This window comes from Sinocyclocheilus anshuiensis, unplaced genomic scaffold, assembly GCF_001515605.1.
Source record: "Sinocyclocheilus anshuiensis isolate Anshui unplaced genomic scaffold, SAMN03320099.WGS_v1.1 scaffold2982, whole genome shotgun sequence".
In the NCBI taxonomy this organism is placed as follows: domain Eukaryota; kingdom Metazoa; phylum Chordata; class Actinopteri; order Cypriniformes; family Cyprinidae; genus Sinocyclocheilus; species Sinocyclocheilus anshuiensis.
Genome location: NW_015542585.1, coordinates 71,677 through 83,592, shown reverse-complemented (window position 1 = coordinate 83,592; position 11,916 = coordinate 71,677). Strand labels below are relative to the sequence as shown.

At 41.8% G+C, this 11,916-nt stretch overlaps 1 pseudogene; it reads right to left on the bottom strand.

Moving 5' to 3' along the window:
* LOC107694442 (nuclear factor 7, ovary-like) overlaps positions 1 to 11,916 on the bottom strand; it is an 18,280-nt pseudogene that overhangs the window by 4,189 nt on the left and 2,175 nt on the right.

The window sequence follows — 11,916 nt, the reverse complement described above, 5'->3', positions numbered from 1 at the left end:
TATGCAAATGAAGATATTTTGCATCCAATGTCTCCTTTAAAATGAAAATATTATAATCTTAATTCAAGTGATGAAGGATTTCGAAAGTCTGAGAGTTATCAGTGTTGAGCACATATTGTAAGTTTAACCCTGCCTGGTTTACATGTTTGAAAATGATTAACAGTTGAAAACATTAGAAATGTAGAAAAGTAATCAAAAAGTAATCAAATGTACATTACTTTAATAAAATAATTAAAAAGTTACACTACTTATTACATTTTAAGTAGGGTAACTTGTAATCTGTAACCTATTACATTTCCAAAGTAACCTTCCCAACACTGGTCACCATATTCTAATTTGTTGAGATAGTGAATTGGTGGATTTTTGTTAAATGTGAGCCAAAATCATCACAATTAAAAGAACCAAAGACTTAAACTACTTCAGTCTGTGTGCACTGAATTTATTTAATACACGAGTTTCACAATTTGAGTTGAATCACTGAAATAAATGAACTTTTCCACGACATTCTAATTTATTGAGATGCACCTGTATATATGCCATCGGCTGCTCTGATTTCTAAATATCGGCATCGGCATGTTGGTCGATTGCTGACACTCAAATTAATAGTTTTGCCACTTTTGCACTTGTTATTAATGTATTTTGAATGCAAAAGGCAATTTATTAAAAAAAATAGTGTTGATTTGTTATGCATGTTTATTAAAAACAGTTGTTCCGGACCTTTGACATTGATGAAAATTCAGATTTGGAGCTTTGAATGTAGACCTTGAGAAGCCCTGTTCTAAAGCATTACCTCCCAGTAGTGTCTTCCGGATTCGTAGCCGTCTTTGGCGAGCACACAGGACCAGACATCGAAGCGCTGCGAGTTGTTCCTGTAGAACTGCAGCTTCTCGCCGTGCTTCAGCTGCTTGCGGTCGTCCGAGAGGATGAGGAACGGGTACGCTGTGGTTGGATTCAGCGTTACGTCCTCTGAAACCACACGCACATTTCATCAGCTCTCCAATTTCACTAATCATACAGAAGTTTCAGAGTTTAAAAAAAGAACTGAACATAGAAAGCAGTGACTTTGCTTAGCATGCACATAATATGCAGTATATTTTAGAAAATGAGGCTATGAAGGAAATGGAACAGGAGTCAAGAATACTCACCAAGATAGGTTTTAACCTTTTTGTGGCCTGAAAGACAGAGAAAATATTCAATATTAAAGGGCCGATCTAAATCATGGATCGGATGTTACTGTGTGTTTTAAAATCAACATATGTGAGCTCATCAATACTGGAACTTTATTTGGATAGGCTAGTATTGATGAGTGAAGGTAGAACAATTTAATAATTAAATATTAATATTGAAAACAAGACTTCTGTAGAGAAATGGTACACCTCCTATGTGTGTGAGTGTGTGTGTGTGTGCGCGCGCGCGTGTGATTTTTTTGTTAAAGAGTGCATAAAATACTTGGATGGGCTGTGAACTGTCCTCTAAATAACACAACAAACACAAAACAAAAATGACAGTGATGAGAAAACGTCCCGTTTGCAACACTGAGTTACTGAATTGAACTGAATCAACAGTGAATTAAATTGATCTCTCTCTCTCTCTCCCCCCACCTCTATATATATATATATATATATATATATCTGATAAAATCAATTCAATTAGCACGATAGTACATGAAATTTGTTCAAAATTTGCTGAAATAAAACATCATCTGTAGAGCTGCTTTACAGATGAAACTGAAGCTCATAATTGACACTGTTCTCTGTTTATTATTGTGAAGCTGCTTTGAAACAATCTGTATTGTGCTATATTAGTTTCAGTCATGACACTTTCCCTCTGACACAGAGGGACACTGTTGTTTTCTCACACAAGTGTTGTTTGATAATACATTGAGTTAGTGTTCAGTGATGCATCGAGTTTGATTGTGCTGAAAGCATTCTGTCATGCCTGACCAATGTATGTGTTCGTTTACTGGGGTCTGAAACAGAGAGGTTAAGTAAAAAGATACGATAAGTTGATGTTACTCGCTGTGTCGGTGTGATCCTTATCAAACGCAACATTTGGCAACGAGGATGGCTGATATCGCATTACCACCTCCTGCTCCTTTCCTTGCTTTACCCGGCGAGCCTCCGATTTCCTGGACTCGCTGGTTACAGTCCTTTGAGACTTTCATCTTGGCAGTGGGGCTAATTGACGTGAGTGCAGGCCGGAAAAAAGCGCTGTTACTGCATTGCTTGGGAGCCGAGGGTCAGTGCGTGCTGGGAGCGCTTGAGTCGGGCACCACAAGCGATTATGACACAGCCGTGGAACTACTGACCGCACACTTTGCAGCCCCACAGAGCGCTCTCTTGCGACGTTTTCTGTTCCGCCAAAGACACCAGCTTCCCGGTGAGTCTGTGCAACAGTACGTAGCCAACTTGTGGGGATTGGCCAGCACATGCAAGTTCGGTGCGTTGCAGAACGAAATGATTCGCGACCAGTTAAGACGTTTTCTGTTCCGCCAAAGACACCAGCTTCCTGGTGAGTCTGTGCAACAGTACGTAGCCAACTTGCGGGGATTGGCCAGCACATGCAAGTTCGGTGCGTTGCAGGACGAAATGATTCGCGACCAGTTAATTGAACATACCAACGATGCAAAAGTGCGTGAAACTCTGCTGTTAGACCCGGATGATTTATCACTGTCTCGGGCAATCACGATTGCATTACGAATAGAGAGTGCAGCTGCATGTGCGTCGGCTCTGACCAAACAGCAAACAATCGCGGACTGCTCGGTCCCCTCCCTCATGCCATCATCGATGTTACAACCCAGCCAGAATGACACATTGGCGGTAACAGACTCCTCTGCAGTTATGCTACTGAGGCGCCAGCAGCAGTCTCGGCCACGCCCAGAAGCACAAGCATCAAGGCCCTGTGATAACTGTGGATCTTCATCTCATCTGTCTAGAGCACAGAACTGCCCAGCCCGTGGCCAAACATGCTACAACTGTGGTAAACGCAATCATTTTGCTTCAGTCTGCCGCTCCGCTCCAGCTGTGTCAGCCAAACACCCACTATCATTCACAATGTCTACTCTGGACCAGTCTCATTTAAAGCATGTTCAGTGCGCCTAAATGATGTGTGTATCCCACTGCTTTTGGACACTGGTGCCAGTGTGTCTCTCCTGAATATGCACACATACAGCACTTTTTTCGGAGCACTGCCACTTTCGGCACCCTCTGCTTGACTCTGTGGCTATGGTGACTCAAAGATAGACTTAGTGGGTTCCCTGCAAGTGACTGTTGGGTATGGCAACAAGATGGTGCCCAGCTTTACCTTCCATGTTGCCCGTCGCGGGGCCAACCTGATGGGTCTGGATTTGTTCTCAGCTCTGGGATTTTCTCTAGTTGACACGAAGGGAGCTGCGATCCTGACAGTCTCCACGCCTTGGCAGGAAAAGTGGCCATCCCTGTTTGAAGGCTTGGGCTGCCTCACTGCTTTTGCCCATCAACCTCTCCTGAACCCTGCCATTAAACCAGTCATCCAACCACTCCGACGCATTCCCTTGGCTCTCCGTGATGGTGTCTCGGCTGAGCTTAAGGAGCTGCTGGACGTTGGCATTATTGAACCAGTGGATGCGTCGCCCTGGGTCTCAAACCTGGTGGTAGCTCAGAAAAAATCAGGGGCCCTATGGGTGTGTGTCGACCTGCAAGCGGTGAATAAGGCAGTGATCCCGGACAGGTTCCCTCTGCCTACCAACTAACCCTCAATGCTGAAAAATGTGTTTTCTCTGCACCGACTATTGAATATGTGGGATTCCGGCTGTCGGCAGATGGCGTCACACCACTTCAATCAAATGTAGATGCCATACGGGCAATTCCCGAACCCAGCTCAGCTGCGCAGGTTGCCTCCTTTTTGGGCATGACGGGCTACTACCTGAAGTTCCTCCCACATTATTCTGCTACCACTGTCCCACTACAGCGACTGCTGCGTAAGGATGAGCCATGGGTGTGGTCACAGGCATACTCTGATGCTGTGCGTGCAGCCAGGGATAGATAAAGACATCGAGGCCCTGGTGAAAGACTGTGCTGCCTGCCTCTTGAGCGGTAAGACTGGTCACCAGGCCTCCCCATCCTTACAACCTCTTGCTTGGCCATCGCAGCCCTGGGACCACCTGCAGCTGGACATATGTGGTGAGATACAGGGAGTTCCTCATCACCAACGCTTCCTAGTGGTTGTCTATGACCTGCATTCGAAATGGCCTGAGCTCATTGCCACCGGCTCTGTGACCTCTCAAGTCATAATTAACTTCCTGGACTCTCTGTTTTCCCGCTGGGGCCTTCCAAACACTATCACTACTGACAATGGCCCGCAGCTGATCTCAGCCGAGTTCACAACATACCTCAAAAACAAAGGTATTCATCACATCCACATGGCATACTATCACCCCCAAGCTAATGGTGGTGTCGAACGCTTCCATCAGTCACTGAAAAACAGTCTCGGAGCGCATTTGTTCCAAGGATGGACCTTCTTACGGGCCATCCATCACACACTGCTGCACTACAGGGCCACTCAACACTCTACGACGGGGGTCTCTCCAGCTTTCCTCATGCTTGGCCGTGAGCTCCACCTTCCCCTTGACAGGCTCAGCCCCGCACTGCCTCAGGAACCACTACCGAGAGTCAGGGCCTCTGTCACCCGCCAGCAGAGGAGGATGAAGCAGAAATTCCAGAAAAAAGCCACCTTCTTGCATAGCGACGGAACACGGTGGCACGCAAGCCGCCTCCGCAAAGTGCCGCCCCCAGCACATACAACAGGCATCTCATCTCAAGCAACACCCCCAGCTTGGCAGGACACCCCAGCGCTTCAACTGACACCTCAGATAGCTCCTGCACAGGCTCCAGACATGCCTATCAACCTGCCAGCTGAGATGTGTGCCTGCCCATCACAGGCTGCCCAGCCTCATCCCCGTGTTTCTCCACGGCCTGTCCGCATTCGTTCTCGCCCAGGGCACTTACAGGACTTTGTGTCAACATTTCATGTTTGAAACCCCGTAGGAGGGGGGGAAATGTTGTGTTCTCACACGTGTTGTTTGATAATGCATTGAGTTAGTGTTCAGTGATGCATCGAGTTTGATTGTGCTGAAAGCATTCTGTCATGCCTGACCAATGTATGTGTTCGTTTACTGGGGTCTGAAACAGAGAGGTTAAGTAAAAAGATACGATAAGTTGATGTTACTCGCTGTGTCGGTGTGATCCTTATCAAATGCAACAGACACAGTGGGCAATTACATTGCTATGATTTATTTTTAACTATATAGTGTAAAATGATGCCTATTATTATGTTATTACTGCACAAAAATTTATTTATCTACTGTATCTAAGTAAGTTATAATGCAGCAGCATAGTAAACAGAGGCACTGTCTCTAACTATATACACTGTACACTAGGCGTTACATGACTACCAATGTTTGCTAGTCAGGAACCTGTTCCAAATGAACCACTTCTGAATTAATGAAGTTCTGCATGTGTTGAACGAGTTGTGCATCCATGTTAAAGAAGTCTTCATCCACCAGCATTGCATGAATGATCACAAAATGAAGCAGATATTGGAAGCAATGCACATACAGAATCACTCTTCCTAATTTGTCCTGCTTTTTCAGTTCACAAGTTCACCCTTACATATAATAGGATTTAGCAAATAGTAAGCATATTTGGCATGCTGTCTTGAAGGAGGGCTCCGAGCTCAGAATATAGCCCGAACCCAGAGAACTCCCCCCATCCCTAGTATGGGATGAGAATAGTGTAAGAGTGAGGCGTTGGGGTGGAGGAGAGATGCCGGAAAACTGTCATGGGAGAGAGGTGAGTTGGCTGTGTGTAGATATACGCATTGTGCTAGTTAGGATAATTAACTAAACGAGTTACACCTGTGCCAAATTGGTTGATGATCTGATCGTGCTCCTCCCGAACCTTGTTAATAAAACATAATTTGTCGTCATTTAAAAAGAAAGTAAATACAAAAGTTCTGTCATGAAACTCTAGATGGCGCAGGCCGATAGGTTCTAACTCAATCTGATATAATTATATCTGTGTCTATATTGTGTCTGCGCTCGCTTGGCCATTTGTTGTGGAGAAAATAAGGAAAATAAGGAAAGTTTGTCCAGCTGAATTAATTTAGTATTTTGTTAGACGGGTATAAAAAAAGCTTAGTTTACCGCGACAGCTGTTGCGGCAGCCGTCGCGGCAGCCGTCGCGTGAAGGCCTCCTCATGTGAAGACCGAAGAGTGTAAAGACCATTGACTCTACCGTGCGACTCCACCGGGCAGGGACAGTATAAGGATAAGTATCGCTTTTTATTTCTCCTCTTTATTACTTGTTTCGCTTCTGTTTCAGTTTTTATAACCATTTCTTACTATATGTAAGTAAGTTGTTGTTTTTTAGCATGTAAGTTTGGCAGTGTTATTTTTTAGGATTACTGATAAACTACTGTCATTTGATTTGTATTATTTGTATTTGTTATTTATTTTAATTTTAGTTACATTATGTCTGAATTTATTATGTCTGTATATGTATTTTATTAAGTTTTTAGTTTTATTTAATTTGAGTTATTTTAATACTTCAACAAACTAAATGGAAATGAAATAATATATATATTGCATTTATAAATGTGTATGTACATATACAGTATATATGTATGTGTGTGTGGTTGTACATACACATATGTAGTTTTTTTTTTTTTGGTGTTTGATTTGATTGCTTCTGTTGTCCTCATTTGTAAGTCGCTTTGGATAAAAGCGTCTGCTAAATGACTAAATAAATAAATAAAATAATCACACCATTATGTTGCAGCTGATTGGTTTCTTTTGTATCAGCAGACAATGAGCTCACTGCTCAACATTCAGATACTCGGCTAGAGCTTGCTGTAGCAGTGTTCTTCAGAAACTCTTCATCTCTTCAACTCTTCATTTGCTGTCTCCAAGCAAAGGCTTTCCCATTGGACTGCTGAAGCTGGGCAGCTGTGCTCTATGGGGTCAAAAGCTGACTCCACTAGAGGCATGTCCTCTTTGTCTGCACTGGGCCAAAAGGGTCTCTATGAGGGGCGTGTCTACGTGGTGGCACCACCACCCCCCCCTGAAATTTGGCTGGCCACCCCAGGTGCCCCCCCCCACCAGATGTATCTAGAATCCCGCATAAATATGCAGATGTCATTCCCGAAACTTTGCAACGTGTGTGGCTGAAAAACAAAGTTCTACATTTTAAATGGATTGCCTAGAAAGTTCGCAAAGAGCGCTCATAACCACTAAAAAGCTGTCACTCTGTTCATCGCGATCTCGCAAAGTTCTGTTATGACCAATGAATCTCACACTGCGCAATTAATATATTGTTGCGGCTTTGCCCCAGACTGGCCCTCCATTTAAAATGCTCTAGACACGCTCCTGGTCTCTAATGAGGGCATTGACTGGCTGCATGCTCATTAAGTTTCTTCACTTATTTTAGTGGTGAGCTAGGGTTGGTCATCTATCTGTACTCCTCCCATAGCTAGCATGTCCAAGGTAGTCTGTTATCCTGCTCCATTGCCTGAGGGTCCATGGCGGCTTTGAGCTCTGTCACTACCCTCACCATTGCTCATTAGCACAGTGCTGTGATATGTGGTTCACATATTGTCAACTGCTCAGTTATGTTCACATCATCCTCAGCAAAGACCACAAGAACCAGACGAGTCCTCTGCATAGACCCTGTGGCCAGATTTGACTCCCCCAAAATGTGATGTATTCAGTCTTCAAGCGGATGGATGTTCTGAGTGATGCCAGCCCACAATCTGACTTTGCTGCAGCCTGAAATTAAACAGCTGGTTTGGTCTGGCCCCCGACTGAGCCTGGTTTCTCCCAAGGTTTTTTCTCCATTCTGTCACCGATGGAGTTTTGGTTCCTTGCCGCTGTCGCCTCTGGCTTGCTTAGTTGGGGACACTTAATTTCCAGTGATATTGTCGACTTGATTGCACAGACACTATTAAAACTGAATTGAGCTGGGGTGCATTTCCCAAAAGCAACTATGGTCGCAAGTTCCGTCGTTACCAATAGAGTTCAATGGAACTAACGACTATAGTTCGCTAACGATGCTTTTGGGAAACACATCCCTGGACGATGACATCACTGAATCAATGATGAACTCACTTTAACTGAAAAACTGACTGTTTTCTATTGTACTCTTGCATTATCAACACACCTTTTTCCTGTTTGACACTGTAAAGCTGCTTTGACACAATCTGTATTGTATAAAGCGCAATAGAAATAAAGGTGACTTGACTTGACAAGACATAACCCTGTGTTGTGTCCCAAATTATGCACTACAAACTATGCACTTATACTATGCTTGTACTCTACTGTCTAATAAAGTAAAGCTGTGACAGCTGAATGCATGATGTGTCTAACATTACACATTTTTCAGTTAATTAACTGCATCATCAGGTTATTTGAAGTACACTTAGAACAGAAAAGTACAAAATTGGGACACCTCTGGTTTCCTTTGCCATGCTACTGATTATCGCTGCATGAAAGAGTTGCCTGTAGACATAATCATTACTAAAGGGCCTAAGAATCTGTTTTGATGATATCTCTAAAATCGTGTAGATGAAATGGAGAGGTAAATGCACACACATTCTTTAATCTATGAGTGTAACTCAAATAGATATTGTTCAGATATTGTTCACATAACATGACACATTTCTTCGTCATCAAGTAATATAATGAAAAGAGAAAGCGCTCGGACTGATTCTCCTACATCCTCAAAATTCAACATCTAAAAATATCTGCTGCTTGATCTTTTTTTACACTGAAAAAACTGAAAAATGGACACTGAAAAAAAAATGTACAGGTGTCTTAAAACACATACATACCTATTTTTAATTTCCGTAGATCTATAAAACACAAAATGAAAGATTTTAGAGGAAAATCATTAATGTTTCTTATAGAGGTAGTGCAGATGTATTTTCTAAGAGTCAGAGTGTGTTTTTCTTTACCTTTCAGTGACCACTCCTTCCTCCTCATCGATCGAACGCTCATCATACTTTCACTCTCTGCTAATGATGACACTGTCACAGAAATCACACACATACAAACACACTCTGATAAGCTTCTCTTCATAAGAGACTTCCTGTCACACATGTATTCTGTGCTTACTCTTCGAAATACTTCCGTCATTAATGAATAACTACACAGGGCACTCTAGTAACTACTATTAACCACAGAAAACTCTGATAAAAGCATAGGTAAGCAATAGTGATGCAGTAGTTCACTATTAGCTAATCAATAACTACTATTCTTTCATGCCTCCCAGAGAATTACTAAAAAACTATTTAAATAATGTGAAAATGCAAAATACTTCTCAAACACCCTGCAGGAGTATAATCCAACAAAACTGCATTTTAAAAGCCAATTAAAAAAACAAAAACAAAAAAAACATAGTAAATAGAGTAACAACAGGGCAGGCAGGCAAACAAAGGGTCATGGCACATTTGCGCAAAGTTTTATTGACTAGAAAGAGCAAGACAATAGGGACAGAAACAGGTCACTTCAAAGAAACACAAACGGGACAAATCTGACAACAACTGACCAAACACAAGGAGAAATATTGGATATATATATACACAAGGGTAGGGGAGGAAACTAAGAACAATTATGGGCTGATTAGCAGAAAAACTACAGAAATAAACCAAATGCAAACTAGAAGACCCAAACCCCCTATATCATATATATAGCTTATATATAGCTTACCTATATCATAAAGCTGCTATTACCTATTGATTACGTAAGAGTTTAAATGTTAATTATAGTAGTAGTTAAAATCTGAAATGATCCTGCATTCATTTTTCACATTAATTATGAAACTGTATGTAGTTTCTTAGTAGTTCTCTGAGTGGCATGAAAAAATAAAGTCACTGATTAGCTAATAGTGAACTATTGCATTGAACTGAGTGCTGTTACTTACTTACTAATCTGTTAATCAGAGTTTCTTGTGAGTTAATCATAGTTACTAGAGTGGTGTTAATATTGTGTTACTCATTTTTTGCTGTGTAGTTATTGATTAATGATGGAACAGTATTATAACGTGTTTGTCATTCTGTTCCTTGGCACTATATGTAGTGAAATGCAACTAATGCTGTGTTACTGCATTTATCACACGGCAGTGTCTCACCAGAGTGTCAGTAATGCACTTCCCCACAGCGTATGTCATCCAGTCTTTCCCGGATCTCTCCTAAAGCTGCTTTGACGTCCCCAAGTGAGAAGTGCAGAGTCAGCTCATCCACCTCATGCATATCCATATCTGAGTCCTGCAAGGGACTGTTGGCTTCCTCAAAACTCTGCCATCAAAAAACGATAATCACATTCAAAAGAATCTGGTGGAGATCTTTGAAGGTCCCCTTTGCCTCTAATTCGTAAGCCTATTCTGCCATAAATAATTATTCTGAGAGTAGTTGCACCACAAACTCTTAAAAAGAATGGTCAAGTAAAATAAAAAGTGCTTTAGTGTAGTGCAGGACAAATTATTGCCCTATCGCCTTTCTCACGCATCAGCAGGAAGCTGCAATGAAACGCTACCCAGAGAATGAGGCAGAAAGGGTGCTGGCTTCTGTGACAAAGTGTCTTTTGCAATTGAAAGCAATAGCAAAAGAACCGCCAATAATAATTTTTTCCATGGCAGGAGAGCTCTCCAGGTTAAAGAAAAATCTAGTGATGAACCAGGCTCGCATTCACAGTCATCGATTTGACCAGTGGAGCCTGATTCTGAACGATAACCAGCTGGATTGGCGAAGGAAAAAACAGAAGAGGGAAGAAAAAATGACTAAATATCACAGAAACCATAAAAATCTCCCGAAATATTTTACTGATGGCAGTGAAAGAGCAGGGAGAGTACAATGGGGCTATTTAGTCAAGCAACACGGGCAGTTGATAACCTCGCAGAGTGGTGAGATCGAAGGGACCGCCCAGCTAGCAGAGGTGACAGCTGTGGAGCGAGCACTTCAAAAGGCCGCTGAATTAGGGCATAATGAAATCGTTTTAACCAGCGATTCTGAGTATGTCACGGATGGCATCAACAAAGAACTAGAGAAATGGAAGGCTAATGATTTTCACACTGGTCGAAGCAAGCCCATGGCATGGATGAGTATAATACTTTGGATTTTATTATTTTTAGGAATAATATTATTAATTTTAATTAGGGTAAGCTTTCTGTTAGAGTGGGAAATAATGTCAGGTGATATTATTTTAGCCGAAGTTAAAGTGGAGAGACAGAATATCTCAGGATTTGAATTGTCTGCGTGGTGCACCAAAAAGGAGAAAAGAAACTAAATCGAAAATAAAACAAAGGATTTCTGGAAATGGTTAGATAACCTAAATACAGGCAAAAATATGTATTACATGGTCAGAACGCCAAAGGTTAAACTGAAAAGTACGGTAAAAATGAAATACTGGCACAGCAATGAGATAGAAATATTTGAAGAAAATAATTTTATTAGAGAACGCGAGGGGAATAAAACTATGAAATATTTCTTAGGACCAACATACAGGACTAGTTTTAATGAAGAATTAGGGGGATGTTGGATATTTCGTTCGAGTAAGAATTTCAACCCGTGGAAATTAGGCCAATGTAAATATAAAGGAACAATGAAAAGAAGTAAAAGAGATAAAAGGCAAGAGAAAATAAAAAGTGCAGAAGCAATAAAACGAAATGTAGAAGAATGGATAAAAACTAGCAGAATATTAAACCCAGAAGGTGAGTATACTTTGTTAACAACAACTAGAGACCGGCTAGTTGGCTCGCGGAAAACAGGTTACGCAGAGCTGGAGACTAGATATGAAACGGGAATAAGCTTAGATTTAAATAAAACAATTCCGTGGATATGGACAAAGAGGATGGCTATACCAAGAGTCAAATTTAATTTTAAAATTGG